This window comes from Triticum dicoccoides, chromosome 7A, assembly GCF_002162155.2.
Source record: "Triticum dicoccoides isolate Atlit2015 ecotype Zavitan chromosome 7A, WEW_v2.0, whole genome shotgun sequence".
NCBI classification, from domain to species: Eukaryota; Viridiplantae; Streptophyta; class Magnoliopsida; order Poales; family Poaceae; genus Triticum; species Triticum dicoccoides.
The window spans coordinates 303,588,145-303,603,450 of record NC_041392.1 but is presented as its reverse complement, the minus strand read 5'-3'; positions in this window follow the sequence as shown (position 1 = coordinate 303,603,450).

The following is a 15,306-nucleotide window of genomic DNA, read 5'->3' as shown; positions in this document are numbered from 1 at the left end:
AAACTTCATTGAGAACCAACAAACTTTAACCTCAGTCATTGAGGCAATTGCAATTTATCATAACATAGGAAAGATTCTCTATAAGAGCTTTTCAGCAAGTCCACATACTCAACCATATTTTAGTCTTTCACAATTGCTGACACTCACGCGATATTTATGGTTATGAAGTTTTAATCGGACAGAGAGAAAGATAGGGGCTTATAGTTTTGCCTCCCAACGTTTTACCTCAAAGGTAATGTCAACAATAATAGTTCATGAAAACTCACATCCAATTAGCTATATATATTAGGATCTTTCCAACACATTGTGCTTGCCAAAAGGATAAAATGTAAAAAGGAAAGGTGGATATCACCATGACTCTTTGCATGAAGTATAAGACAAGAATAAAAGATAGGCCCTTCGTAGAGGGAAGCATAGGTTGTCATGCGCTTTTATGGTTGGATGCATGAAATCTTAATGCAAAAGAACGTCACTTCATATTGCCACTTGTGATATGGACCTTTATTATGTAGTCTGTCGCTTTTATTTCTTCCATATCACAAGATCGTATAAAGCTTATTTTCTCCACATTAAAAGTCATACATATTTAGAGAGCAATTTTATTTGCTTGCACCGATGACAACTTACTTGATGGATCTTACTCAATCCATAGGTAGATATGGTGGACTCTCATGGCAAAACTAGGTTTAGGGATATTTGGAAGCACAATTAGTATCTCTACTTGGTGCAAAGAAATTGTCTAGCATGAGAGGGAAAGGCAAGCTCAACATGTTGGATGATCCATGACATTATAATTTATCTCAGATGTAAGAAAACATAACCCATTACGTTGTCTTCTTTGTCCAACATCAACTCTTTAGCATGTCATACTTTAATGAGTGCTCACAATCATAAAAGATGTCCAAGATAGTATATTTATATGTGAACCTCTCTTTCTTTATTACTTACTATTAATTGCAACAATGACCAAAACTATGTTTGTCAACTCTCAACAACTTTTATTCAGCATACTCTTTATATGTGAGCTCATTACTCTCCATAAGATCAATATGATCTCTTTATTTCTTTTTATTTCTTCTCTTTTATTTTATTCCCTCAAGATCATATCAAAATGATCAAGCCCTTGACTGAACACTAATTTTTATTATATATAGCTCACGGACTCAATTACACAAGAAGATCATAAAGCAAAACTCACAACTAGATCATACTAAAACTTTATTCTACTAGATCAAGATATTATCAAAAGGATCGAACTAAGAAAAATGGTAAAGATAAAAGTGATGGTGATACGATACCGGGGCACTCCCCCAAGCTTGGCAGTTGCCAAGGGGAGTGCCCATACCCATGTGATTATATCTTTTTTCCGGTGAAGGAGATGGAGTTGATGATGTAGGCTTGTCGTCCCTCTTCCAAGGCATAGGCTCACCATCATAGAAGGATGATCGAGTCTACGGAATCCTCAAATCTGCAGCCAAACTCATCCTCTTGAATCTATATTCATACTCATAGTTTTGGTTTTGCAGGTCATAGGAGGTGCTCGATTTTCTCATTAAGCTTGAAGATGGCCTCCCCAATGTCCTTGGTGTCCAGCTTGTGGTTGTTGGTGAACTCTGTGATCATTATGTGATTGGAGTCGAGTCCACGCTCCACCATCTCCTGACACTTAAAAACTTGTTGCTCCATTGCCTCGAGCCTTGTCTCCACGCTTCCGGTCCTCCTTGGTCCCTCAACATCGCGGATGTGCAACAACCCCTCACGCATCTCAATGGTTTGAGGGTGTTGCAGCAGCTCCGCGAGGTAGGGGTTGATGACCTTCTCGAAGAACTTGTCCTTGGGGGCACTTGAAGACGACATGGCGACCTATATCTGTCAGAAAAACATCTCGAAACAAAGACAAGAGATATTTGTGTGATACGGTGGTCAAAACCTTCGGGAGATTATATAATGAATTTTTACCGACCAAAAGAAGTGTCGTGCAAGAAAAGGAGTCCGGAGAGCACACGAGGTGACCACGAGGCAGGGGGAGCGCCCAGGGGGGTAGGGCGCGCCCTCCACCCTCGTGGAAGCCTCGTGTCCTTTCCGGTCTGCTTCTTATTTTCCTATTTTCTTAAATATTCCAAAACGGAGAAAAATTGCCATTAGAACTGTTTTGGAGTTGGTTTACTTACTGTACCACGTACCTATTCCTTTTCGGAGTCTGAAACGTTCTGGAAAGTGTCCCTTATACATTCCTCTAGGGTTACGGTTTCAATAACATTAGTTTCAGCATTTATAGGATTACCTGAGATATAATGTTTGATTCTTTGGCCGTTCACCACCCTCGGATTCGTGCCTTCAAAATTGTTGATTTTTATGGCACCGGAACGATAGACCTCCTCGATAACGTATGGACCTTCCCATTTAGAGAGTAGTTTGCCTGCAAAAAATGTTAAACGAGAGTTGTATAACAATACATAATCACCTACATTAAACTCACGCTTTTGTATCCTTTTATCATGCCATCTTTTAACTTTTTCCTTAAACAGCTTGGCATTTTCATAGGCCTGGGTTCTCCATTCATCAAGTGAGCTAATGTCAAATAACCTCTTCTCACCGGCAAGTTTGAAGTCATAATTGAGCTCTTTAATAGCCCAATATGCCTTATGTTCTAATTCGAGAGGTAAGTGACACGCTTTACCATAAACCATTTTATACGGAGACATACCCATAGGATTTTTATATGCAGTTCTATAAGCCCATAATGCATCATCAAGTTTCTTGGACCAATTCTTTCTAGATGTATTGACAGTCTTTTGCAAAATTAATTTAAGCTCTCTATTGCTAAGCTCTACTTGACCACTAGACTATGGATGATAAGGAGATGCAATTCTATGATTAACATCATACTTAGCAAGCATTTTACGAAAGGCACCATGAATAAAATGTGAACCACCATCAGTCATTAAATATCTAGGGACTCCAAACCTCGGAAAAATAACTTCTTTAAGCATCTTAATAGAGGTGTTATGATCAACACTACTAGTTGGAATAGCTTCTACCCACTTAGTAACGTAATCAACTTCAACTAAAATATGTGTGTACCCATTAGAGGAAGGCAACGGCCCCATATAATCAAAGCCCCAAACATCAAATTGTTCAATAACAAGTGAATAATTCATAGGCATTTCTTGACGTCTACTAATATTGCCAATTCTTTGACATTCATCACAAGATAAGACAAACTTACGGGCATCCATGAAGAGAGTAGGCCAATAAAAAACCGGATTGCAATATCTTATGTGCAGTTCTATCTCCCGCATGGTGTCCTCCATAAGCCTCAGAGTGACACTTGTGTAGGATCTGTTCCTGTTCATGCTCAGCTATACAACGTCTAATAACACCATCTACTCCTTCTTTATAAAGGTGTGGGTCATCCCAGAAGTAATGTCTTAAATCATAGAAGAACTTTTTATTTTGCTGGTATGTGAAACTAGGTGGTATAAATTTAGCAACAATGTAATTAGCATAATCAGCATACCATGGAGCAGTACGAGAAGCATTTATGACAGCTAATTGTTCATCAGGAAAGCTATCATCAATAGGTAGTGGGTCATCAAGAACATTCTCTAACCTAGATAAGTTGTCTGCAATGGGATTCTCAGCTCCCTTTCTATCAATAATATGCAAATCAAATTCTTGTAGCAGGAGAACCCATCTAATAAGTCTAGGTTTAGCATCTTTCTTTTCCATAAGATATTTAATAGCAGAATGATCAGTGTGAATAGTTACTTTAGAATCAACAATATAAGGTCTGAACTTATCACAAGCAAATACAACTGCTAAGAATTCTTTTTCAGTAGTAGCATAATTTCTCTGGGCATTGTCCAGAGTTTTACTAGCATATTGAATAACATTTGATTTTTTATTAAATCTTTGTCCTAGAACAGCCCCTACAGCATAATCACTAGCATCACACATGATTTCAAAGGGTAAATTCCAATCAGGTGGCTGAACAATAGGTGCAGAAATCAAGGCTTTCTTAAGTATTTCAAATGCTTCTACACAATCATCATCAAAGACAAAAGGAATATATTTTTGTAGTAAGTTAATAAGAGGCCGGGAAATTTTTCAGAAGTCCTTAATGAACCTCCTATAAAAACCGACATGACTAAGGAAACTTCTTATACCTTTGATGTCCTTGGGACACGACATATTTTCAATAGCATCTACTTTAGCTTTGTCAACTTCAATACCTCTTTCATACATTTTATGCCCCAAGACAATACCTTCATTAACCATAAAGTGGCACTTCTCCCAATTCAAGACAAGGTTAGTTTCTTCACATCTTTGCAAAACTCGATCAAGGTTGCTCAAGCAATCATCAAAAGAGGATCCATAAATAGAGAAATCATCCATGAAAACTTCACTGATCTTTTCCCAAAAGTCAGAGAATATAGCCATCATGCATCTTTGAAAGGTAGCAGGTGCATTACATAAACTAAAAGGCATACGTCTATAAGCAAAGGTACCGAAAGGGCACGTAAAAGTAGCCTTTTCTTGATCGTCAGCTGACACAGGTATTTGAGAGAAACCAGAGTAACCATCTAGAAAGCCAAAATGTGTATGTTTGGATAATCTTTCTAGCATTTGATCAATGAAAGGCAAAGGGTAATGATCTTTTTATTAGCTTTATTTAATTTGCGGAAATCAATTACCATCCTATAACCTGTAATAATTCTTTGTGGAATCAATTCATCTTTATCATTAGGAACGACAGTAATACCTCCCTTCTTAGGGACACAATGGACATGGCTTACCCACTAACTGTAAGCAACGGGATAAATTATACCTGCTTCAAGGAGCTTTACTATTTCCTTTCTTACCACTTCTTTCATCTTAGGATTTAGCCGTCGTTCGTGATCAATAACTGGTTTGGCGTCTTTCTCCAAATTTATTTTGTGTTGACATAGAGTGGGACTAATGCCCTTTAGATCATTAAGAGTATATCCAATAGCAGCACGGTGCTTCTGCAGAGTTTTCATAATCTCTCTTCTTCATGCTCTGAAAGGTTAGTGCTAATAATAACATGATATATCTTCTTTTCATCAAGATAAGCATATTTAAGAGTATCAGGCAATGGTTTAAGCTCAAACACGGGATCACCCTTGGGTGGAGGAGGATCCCCTAGGATTTCAACAGGCAAGTTGTGTTTCAGAATAGGTCCTTGTTTAAAGAATACTTCATCTATTTCCCTTCTTTCATTCATGAACATATCATTTTCATGGTCTAGCAAATATTGTTCTAAAGGATCAGCAGGAGGCACGACAATAGAAGCAAGACCAATAATTTCATCTTTACTAGGCAATTCTTTAACATGGGGTTGTCTATGAAATTTAGCAAAATTAAACTCATGAGACATATCCCCTAAACCAACAGAAACAATATCCTTATTGCAGTCTATCTTAGCATTAATAGTATTCAAGAAGGGTCTACCAAATATAATGGGGAAAAGTCATCTTGTGGGGAACCGAGAACAAGAAAATCAGCAGGGTATTTAACTTTCCCACACAAGACTTCAACATCTCTAACAACCCCAATTGGTGAAATAGTATCTCTATTGGCAAGTTTAATGGTAACATCGATATCTTCTATCTCAGCAGGTGCAATATCATGCATAATTTTTTTCATATAATGAATGAGGTATTGCACTTGCACTAGCACCCATATAACATAAGCCATGATAACAATGATCTCCTATTTTAATATAAATAACACGCATGCCTACAACAGGTCTATGTTTATTTTTAGCATCAGGTGTAGCGATTCTTGCAGGTTCATTGCAGAAGTAAATAACAAGCCCATCAATATTATCGGCCAAGAGATCTTTAACCATAGCAATCTTAGGTTCAACTTTAATTTGCTCAGGGGTTTAGGTGTCTTAATATTACTTTTGTTAACCATAGTTAAAATTTTAGCATGATCCTTTCTAATAGGGAAAGGTGGCTTCTCAATATAAGCAGCAGGAACAACATGATCATCATAAGTGATAGTCTTTTCTTCAACTTTAATAGGTGCAACTACTTTTACCTCAATGGTCGGATTATATTTAAACCACTTTTCCTTAGGGAGATCAACATGAGTAGCAAAGGATTAACAGAAAGAAGCTACTATCTCAGAGTCAAGTCCATATTTAGTGCTAAATTGACGAAAAGCATCGGTATCCATAAAAGATTTAACACAATCAAACTTAGGTGTTATACCTGACTCCTTACCTTCGTCGAGGTCCCAATATTCAGAGTTGCGTTTAATTATTTACAATAAATCCCATTTGAACTCAATAGTCTTCATCATAAAAGATCCAGTACACAAGAAGTATCGAGCATGGAATGATTACTGAGAGAAAGCCGAGCATAAATTTTTTGAATAATCATTTCTCTTGAGAGCTCATGATTGGGGCATGAATATAACATTGACTTAAGCCTTCCCCAAGCTTGAGCAATGCTTTCTCCTTCACGAGGCAAAAACTATATATATAATTACGATCACGGTGAACAAGATGCACAGGATAAAACTTCTGATGAAATTCCAATTTCAATCGCTTGTAGTCCCATGATCCCATATCATCATGTAGCCTATACCATGTCAATGCCTCTCCCTTCAAAGATAAAGGGAAGACCTTCTGCTTGATAACATCATCGGGCATACCTGCAAGCTTAAATAATCCACAAACTTCATCCACATAGATTAAGTGTAAATCGGGATGCAATGTTCCATCTCCTGCAATAGGATTAGCTAGCAGTTTCTCTATCATACCCGAAGGAATTTTAAAGTAAACATTTTCAGTAGGTTGAGGAGCAACTCTTTGCTCTACTTCTCGGGGTGAAGATACCCCGAACAAGCCCCTCAAAGGATTATGTTCCATAGTAACAAGTGACAGTAAATTTCAACACACTATATAAATTTTTCCTTACCAAATTCCACCTACCAAAGGCGCTTCACTCCCCGGCAGCGGCGCTATAAAAGAGTCTTGATGACCCACAATTGTAGGGGATCAATTGTAGATTTTCGATAAGTAAGAGTGTCGAACCCAACAAGGAGCAAAAGGAAATCATAAGCAATTTTCAGTAAGGTATTCTTTGTAGGCACTGAAATTATCGGTAACAAATAGTTTTGTGATAAGGTAATTTGTAACGAGTAGCAAGTAATAAAAGTAAATAAGGTGCAGCAAGATGGCCCAATACTTTTTGTATCAAAGGACAAGCCTGGACAAACTCTTATATGAGGAAAGAGCTCCCGAGGACACATGGGAATTATCGTCAAGCTAGTTTTCATCACGTTCATATGATTCGTGTTCGGTACTTTGATAATATGATATGTGGGTGGACCGGTGCTTGGGTACTGTCCTTACTTGGACAAGCATCCCACTTATGATTAACCCCCATTGCAAGCATCTGCAACTACAACAAAAGTATTAAGGTAAACCTAACCGTAGCATGAAACATATGGATCCAAATCAGCCCCTTATGAAGCAACACATAAACTAGGGTTCACGCTTCTGTCACTCTAGCAACCCATCGTCTACTTATTACTTCCCAATTCCTCCCTCTGGGCCCAAACAATGGTGAAGTATCATGTAGTCGATGTTCACATGACACCACTAGAGGGATGACAACATACATCTCATCAAAATATCAAACGAATACCAAATTCACATGACTACTTATAGCAAGACTTCTCCCATGTCCTCAGGAACAAACGTAACTACTCACAAAGCATATTCATGTTCATAATCAGAGGGGTATTAATATGCATAATGGATCTGAACATATGATCTTCCACCAAGTAAACCAACTAGCATCAACTACAAGGAGTAATCAACACTACTAGCAACACACAGGTACCAATCTGAGGTTTGGATTCAAAGATTGGATACAAGAGATGAACTAGGGTTTGAGATGAGATGGTGCTGGTGAAGATATTGATGGAGATTGACCCCCTCCCAATGAGAGGATCATTGGTGATGGTGATGATTTCCCCCTCCTGAAGGGAAGTTTCCCCGGCAGAACAGCTCTGCCGGAGCCCTAGATTGGTTCCGCCACGTGGCGGCGAAGTTTCTTCCCCAAAGCTTGCTTATTATTTTTTCTCGGATGAAAGACCTCATATAGCAGAAGATGGGCATCGGAGGGCCACCAGGGGGGCCACGAGGCAGGGGGGCGCGCCTAGGGGGTAGGGCGCGCCCCACCCTCGTGGCCAGGGTGTGGACCCCCTCAGGTACTTCTTTCGCCCAGTATTTTTTATATATTATGGAAATAACTTCCGTGAAGTTTCAGGACTTTTGGAGCTGTGCATAATAGGTATCTAATATTTGCTCCTTTTCCAGCCCAGAATCCCAGCTGGCGGCATTCTCCCTCTTCATCTAAACCTTGTAAAATAAGAGAGAATAGGCATAAGTATTGTGACATAATGTGTAATAACCGCCCATAATGCAATAAATATCGATATAAAGGCATGATGCAAAATGGACATATCACCGCCACCGTCGAAGGACCGACGCCCCCTCTCGCAGGAGCCGAGGTGGAAGGAGAGGGATGATGAAAGACTGTGGGGTGCCATCCCCCTCCCCCTTCTTATAAAGGGGCGGGGTCGGGACTCGACCGCCCCACTCAGCCAATCCGACCATCGGAGGCGTAGAAAATTGTGGCCCACCCGCTGCCCCAATCAGTAGCTGCCCATTTCCCCGCCTCGTCATTCAAGGCCCGCACCCACCGCCTACCATCTTCGGAGCACGAGGGCACATGGCGGGCGAGCAGAAATTGAGGGAACGGACGAGACGGCCGTTCTCCACCCCGCGGTCATGGGGTGCGGGCGCCTTGAAGACCACGACCCGAGCCCACTCAGTAAATGAGCCGCGCCTCTGCGTTTTCCTCTTTTTACGGGGAAGGCGCGAGCCGCCTCTTTACCACAACGTGACGCATGCGTGCGGAAACCGCCCATGCACGACCCCCACATCACGCATGACCCCCCACGTCACGCGTTCAACGCAGGTCGCGGGGAAGCGCAACGGACGGAGAAGTTACTGCGGTAAAAATCCGCCACACCTGCCCACGCACCGTTCTGGGCCTAGCCCAACAACGCGTTATGCTTATGTGTGGCCCATGCCCGGGGGCTCCTGTCGGTGTACAAAAGTAGGGGCTCTCCTTTTGCACCCCTTTACTTGTGCATGGGCAGTCAGGACCGCGCCCACGGCCACACTAAGCAGGGCAGAAGAGGGAAGCTAGAGCACAAGATGACCAAGGCAACGCCAAGACTCGAGGAGCAAAGAGAGCAAGAGGGCAAGGTGGACTCCCCCAGCAAGACCCTTGTCGGGGTGGCTTTTGCAACCTCGGCAAGATCCTTGCTGGGGCAACTTGCCTGACGCCAGAGCACGCCACCCTTGAGCCCAAGGGGTTCCAACACCATCAACCATAATGGAACCAAGGCTCGGGAGGCACCTCCGTGGTGGCATGCAGATCTTTGTAGAGATCATAGATACACAAGATCAGATGGGAACCAGAAGATGACGATCCTTGGCGAGATCCTTGCCAAGGAAATCCACGAGACCCCCGACAAGATCCTTACCGGGGACGATCACGGTGCCGCAGCGAGACCCTTGCTGGGCCCTCGGCAAGACCCTTGCCAAGGACGCCTGCGGGGCTGCAACCAGGCCTGCGTCTGCCAAGACTCCAGCGCCGCTCCCATACAGCTGCCAGCTCGACCAGCTGGGAAGGCATCAGTGTGGCAGCACGCAGCGTCTACACAAACTCAGCAAGCACCTGCGTGGTGGCATGCAGATCTTCGTGAAGGCTCCACCACCGCTACAATGCCTCGTCAGCTTGGACGCGCGTCGAAGCCAGGCGAGGCGACGACAGCTGAGACAAGCTTCTTTGTCGTCCCCAATAAAGCAAGAGGGGCACGTCGGCAGTGCATTAAATGCGTTTGTCCGACGATGCCAGGAGATAGACTCAGCCCCTGTACACCTTTCCACCTCATGTGTGCCACTGTGGCGACCCTTTTTTGTCTATAAAAGGAGGCCTGAGACGTACTTGAGGGGGATTCAGATCTTTTGGACTAGAGAGCCACCGGAACTAGTTCAAGAACACAAGAACACCCAAATATACATCAAAGCAGGACTAGGGTTTTATGCGTCTCCGCGGCCCGAACCTGGGTAAACGATTTCTGTGCTGACCGCCAGACCCTCTCTTTGCACAACCCTGCACCCACCAACCGTAGAAGGGATCCTAGTGACCCCATAGGTGTCGTTTCCCACTGACACAATGACACCACGGGAATCCAAGAGTTGATTGCCAAAACACATAGCATGCGAATCAATATGATACCCCATTGTCACCTCAAGTATTCATATCGCAAGACATACATCATGTGTTCTCATATCTGAATATTCAATCCGAAAAAACAAAACTTCAAAGGATAAAGATTCAATTCATCACAACAAGGGTATAGAGGGGAGAAACATCATATGATCCGACTATATTAACAAATCCCATGATATAGATTGAGAGAGAGAGAGATTAAACACATAGCTACTGGTACAAACCCTCAGCCCCGAGGGTGGACTACTCCCTCCTCATCATGGTGGCCGCCGAGATGATGAAGATTTCCACCGGAGATGATTCCCCCTCCGGTAGGGTGCCGGAACGGGTCTAGATTGGTTTTCGGTAGCTACGGAGCCTTGCGGCAGCGGAACTTCTGATCTAGGTTAACCCCGAAGGGTTTATGAATATTTTGGAATTTATAGTGCAAAGAAGGGGTACGGGAGGCCACCGAGGTGGGAACAACCCACCTGGGCACACTAGGGGGGCCTGGCGCGCCTTGGTGGGTGCTACCTCTTGAGCACTGCATTGGTTTTCCCTTGAAGAGGAAAGGGTGATGCAGCAAAGTAGTGTAAGTATTTCCCTCAGTTTTTGAGAACCAAGGTATCAATCGAGTAGGAGGCCACACGCAAGTCCCTCGTACCTACACAAACAAATAAGAACCTCGCAACCAACGCGATAAAGGGGCAGTCAATCCCTTCATGGTCACTTACGAGAGTGAGATATGATAGAGATAATAATGATAAGATAAATATTTTTGGTATTTTTATGATATAGATTGAAAGTAAAGATTGCAAAGTAAAAATAGATTGGAAACTTATATGATGGAGAATAGACCTGGGGGCCATCAATTTCACTAGTGGCTTCTCTCAAGATAGCATAAGTATTACGGTGGGTGACCGAATTACTGTCGAGCAATTGATAGAAAAGCGAATAATTACGAGAATATATAGGCACAATCATGTATATATGCATCACGTCCGCGACAAGTAGACCGACTCCTGCCTGCATCTACTACTATTACTCCACACAACGACCGCTATCCAGCATGCATCTAGATTATTAAGTTCATAAGAACAGAGTAACGCCTTAGGTAAGATGACATGATGTAGAGGGATAAACTCAAGCAATATGATATAAACCCCATCTTTTTATCCTTGATGGCAACAATACAATACGTGTCATTTCCCTTTCTGTCACTGGGATCGAGCACCGCAAGATTGAACCCAAAGCTAAGCACTTCTCCCATTACAAGAAAGATCAATCTAGTAGGCCAAACCAAATTGATAATTCTAAGAGACTTGCAAAGATAACCAATCATACATAAAAGATTTCAGAGAAGAATCAAATATTGTTCATAGATGGACTTGATCATAAACCCAGAATTCATCGGATCTCGAAAAAGACACCGCGTTACATCGAATAGATCTCCAAGAAGATCAAGGAGAACTTTTTATTGAGATCCAAAGAGAGAGAATAAGCCATCTAGCTACTAGCTATGCACCCGAAGGTCTGACGTAAACTATTCACACATCACCGGAGGGTCCATTGAGTTGATGTAGAGGCCCTCGTGATCAATGCCCCCTCCGGCGGAGCTCCAGAAAAGGCCCCAAGATGGGATCTCTTGGATACGGAAGGTTGCGGTGGTGGAAATAGGGTTTTGCGGTGCTCCTGGATGTTTTCGGGGTATGTGAACATATATAGGAGGAAGAAGTAGGTCGATTGAGCCACGGGGGGCCCACAAGGGGGAGGGCGCGCCCCTGTCTCGTGGACTCTCGTCCGTTTTTGACATCCACTCCAAGTCCTCTGGATCACGTTTGTTCCAAAAATCACGCTCCCAAAGGTTTCCTTCCGTTTGATATTCCTTTTCTGCGAAACACTGAAATAGGCAAAAATCAGCAATTTGCACTGGGCCTTGGGTTAATAGGTTAGTCCCAAAAATAATATGAAAGTGTAAAATAAATCCCATTAACATCCAAAACAGATAATATAATAGCATGGGACAATCAAAAATTATAGATATGTTGGAGACGTATCAGTGGGTTGTGCCCCCCTCGGGGCACCCCCCAGGTGCTGCTCTGGCCCATCGGGAGTCTTCTGGCCCATAAAAAATCCACAAAAAGTTTCACGGTGTTTGGACTCCGTTTGATATTGATTTTCTGCGATGTAAAAACAAGCAAAAAATAGCAACTGGCACTGGGCACTAGGTCAATAGGTTAGTCCCAAAAATGATATAAAGTTGCTATAAAATGATTGTAAAACATCTAAGAATGATAATATATTGGCATGAATACTTCATAAATTATAGATACGTTGGAGACGTATCAACAGCACAAAAGAAACGCTCATCTAGATCAAGGTGTGTGTGATGTACGTCATACGGTTCACTCGGATGAACTATTTGTGATTAGGCAACACAAAAGAAACGGTCAGCCAGATCAAGGTGTGTGCGATATATAACATGCGGTTCACTCGGATGAACTGCTTGCGTTGAGACAAGAGAACAGAGGTTCAATATAACAAATACCATAAATATTGCAAGGTTCAAATCCAAAGATTACAATGCCCAAATTCACACATTGCATACTTCATCATTTCTGCAAATGGATCAGCCGCTGACAAGGCATGTATGGGTTTGACACAATGACTTCCAATTGCTCTGTCATATGCTCTTCCAATACGAAGTTTTGATTTTTTGGAGCCTCTTCCATTCTGCAGTACCTGCTGGCTCTGATCAACATACCATTCATCTTTCCTAATTAAATGCGTGTTCAACCTCAGTACCCTCAACACCCTTGCTCTAGCAAGAAAGAACCTGACGAGTGTAATCTCTAGTAAGGTGCCTCGGTATGAGTTCAAAGTAATATTTGAGAGATGCAGATCCAGGCATTCGATGTGATTGTTGTTATAAACATTATCCACCTTCGGGCCTATTATTATCTATAAAAGAAGAGAACGTGTTAGTGCCCACATGCAGTTTTGAACACTACTATAGTCCTATTTGGTTTGCAGGATTTGTAAAATGCATGAACATGCTATTTTCGATCTGACATGATTAACATGGGCATTTGATTACAATGAAGAAACATGTAGCCTTCTTCACAAGAGGTTGGATTGGATGAAAAAATCCCTAAGAAAACTAGTACAGATAAATCCAAAGGAGAAATGCTTATGTATTGTAACCATATGAATCAAGCAACCAATATGGGGTGGGGGTGTATGTCCTGAAATCCTCCAAAATTTCTTCAGAAATCATAGTACATTGTCATTGTAAACTTGGGAAAAGGTGCAAAAAACTGAACTCCCTTATGGTTAACATTTAACTAGAAAGGAACATCACCTCGATATACAGCTTCTTCAGGCACGGAAAGCATCTCAGGCAACTAACAACTTGGTCCAGGTTGGGGCCAACAGATTCTAGTGCCAAGACCTTCACTATGCCCAAAATCTGGGTGAAGCTTTGTTGGATGACAGACGAACATACATCTTCAAAACTAGAAATAATGTTGATATCAAGAAGGAGAGTATAAGGCGACTGTTGTACCTGAAAGTAGTATTATTTGACAAACGAGTAGCCCACCACTATCAATTTTGGCACTGAAATGACATTGATTCTTGTTGGACCTTCTTGATAAACTACAAGTAATCTCTCAAGTGAAGGTGTGTCCTCAATGACCATATTGTGGTCTACCTTTTGTGATCTCTCGTTGCAGCACCAGCAACACACATAAATAGTCTAGAGAGTCCTGGAGGTGATGTGCAAGGTACTCGACCAATCCATCGCCTGAAGACAAAGGAACTCGAGTGTAGTACAGCCGTGGAGCAGGCGCTCCATGTCATCCTTTGGGATGCAGACAACGACGAGCTTGAGGTGCTTCAGTCGTGGTAGAAAAAGAGCGGGCGCATCATTAGGGGGGGGGGGAATGGCAGTTCATGAACTTGGCGAGGCGTAGCATGGGCACGAAGCGGAGCACGGACGTTGGCAGCAAGCGCATATGTCCACCATTAAAACTGAGCTTCTCGAGCGGATCTATGGCGGGGGATCGGAACCACTCATCAAGCTTGGCTCGGTCCTTGCCATTGGAACATAACTTGCCCGTAATAAGGCCTTTGATTGGGCCATGGTGACTGCCAAGGATCTAGGAGAATGCATACAAGCTTTGGCGATAGCCATGGCAGAGCTCGTGGGCGTCGAGGAGGCCGACAGGGGTGAGGAGCCATAGGGGGCGCCACCGCCGGGAAAGGGCAGCTGTCCTCGCTCGATATTTGATTGGGAGGAGGGATATGATGACTATCAACATATCATCGGGGAGGTTGTTGATGAAGTCTAGGCCTGCTGGAGTCGCTTGCGGTTCTTTGTCGACCCGCCTCCACTTGTTGGCAGCCTCATTCTCCACCGCGTTGGCAGCAACGGAAACCTCTATCTCCATATTCACGCCGTGCTCTAGTGCTTCAGCAGCCCCGACATCGCCACTCCCTCCGATGGGGCGCTTCGACGACATCCTCATACACTGACGGCTTTGAGGACTTAGTGCGGCATCAAGGATGCGGGCGGAGAGAGAGAGAGAGAGGATTGTGTGTGTGTGGAGAGGATGGGGGGGGGGCGCTCGGCCGCGCCATTAATACAGACCAGTGGGAGCAAAGCGGGCGGCGGTCCAAGGCTATCACGCTTCCCGATGAGAACGACTGCTTAATCTCTATGAATGACATCGATGCTTAATTACTGAATTTTGGTTGCAAAAAATAGATAGTGCTATTGATTTTTAGCTCTATATTTTGAAAAATCGTAGTGTCTCTTGGCTTAGCACCGAAGTATGGCTTTAATTTGCATACCGTAATCTGAACCTTTTGCGTTGAAGAGATGCACAGATCCTGCGTTGAACAACTTGCATGCTTCCCGGTGAGCCTGCGCACCGGACAACGCTCGCACACGTCCTGTTCATTGAAGCAGCTA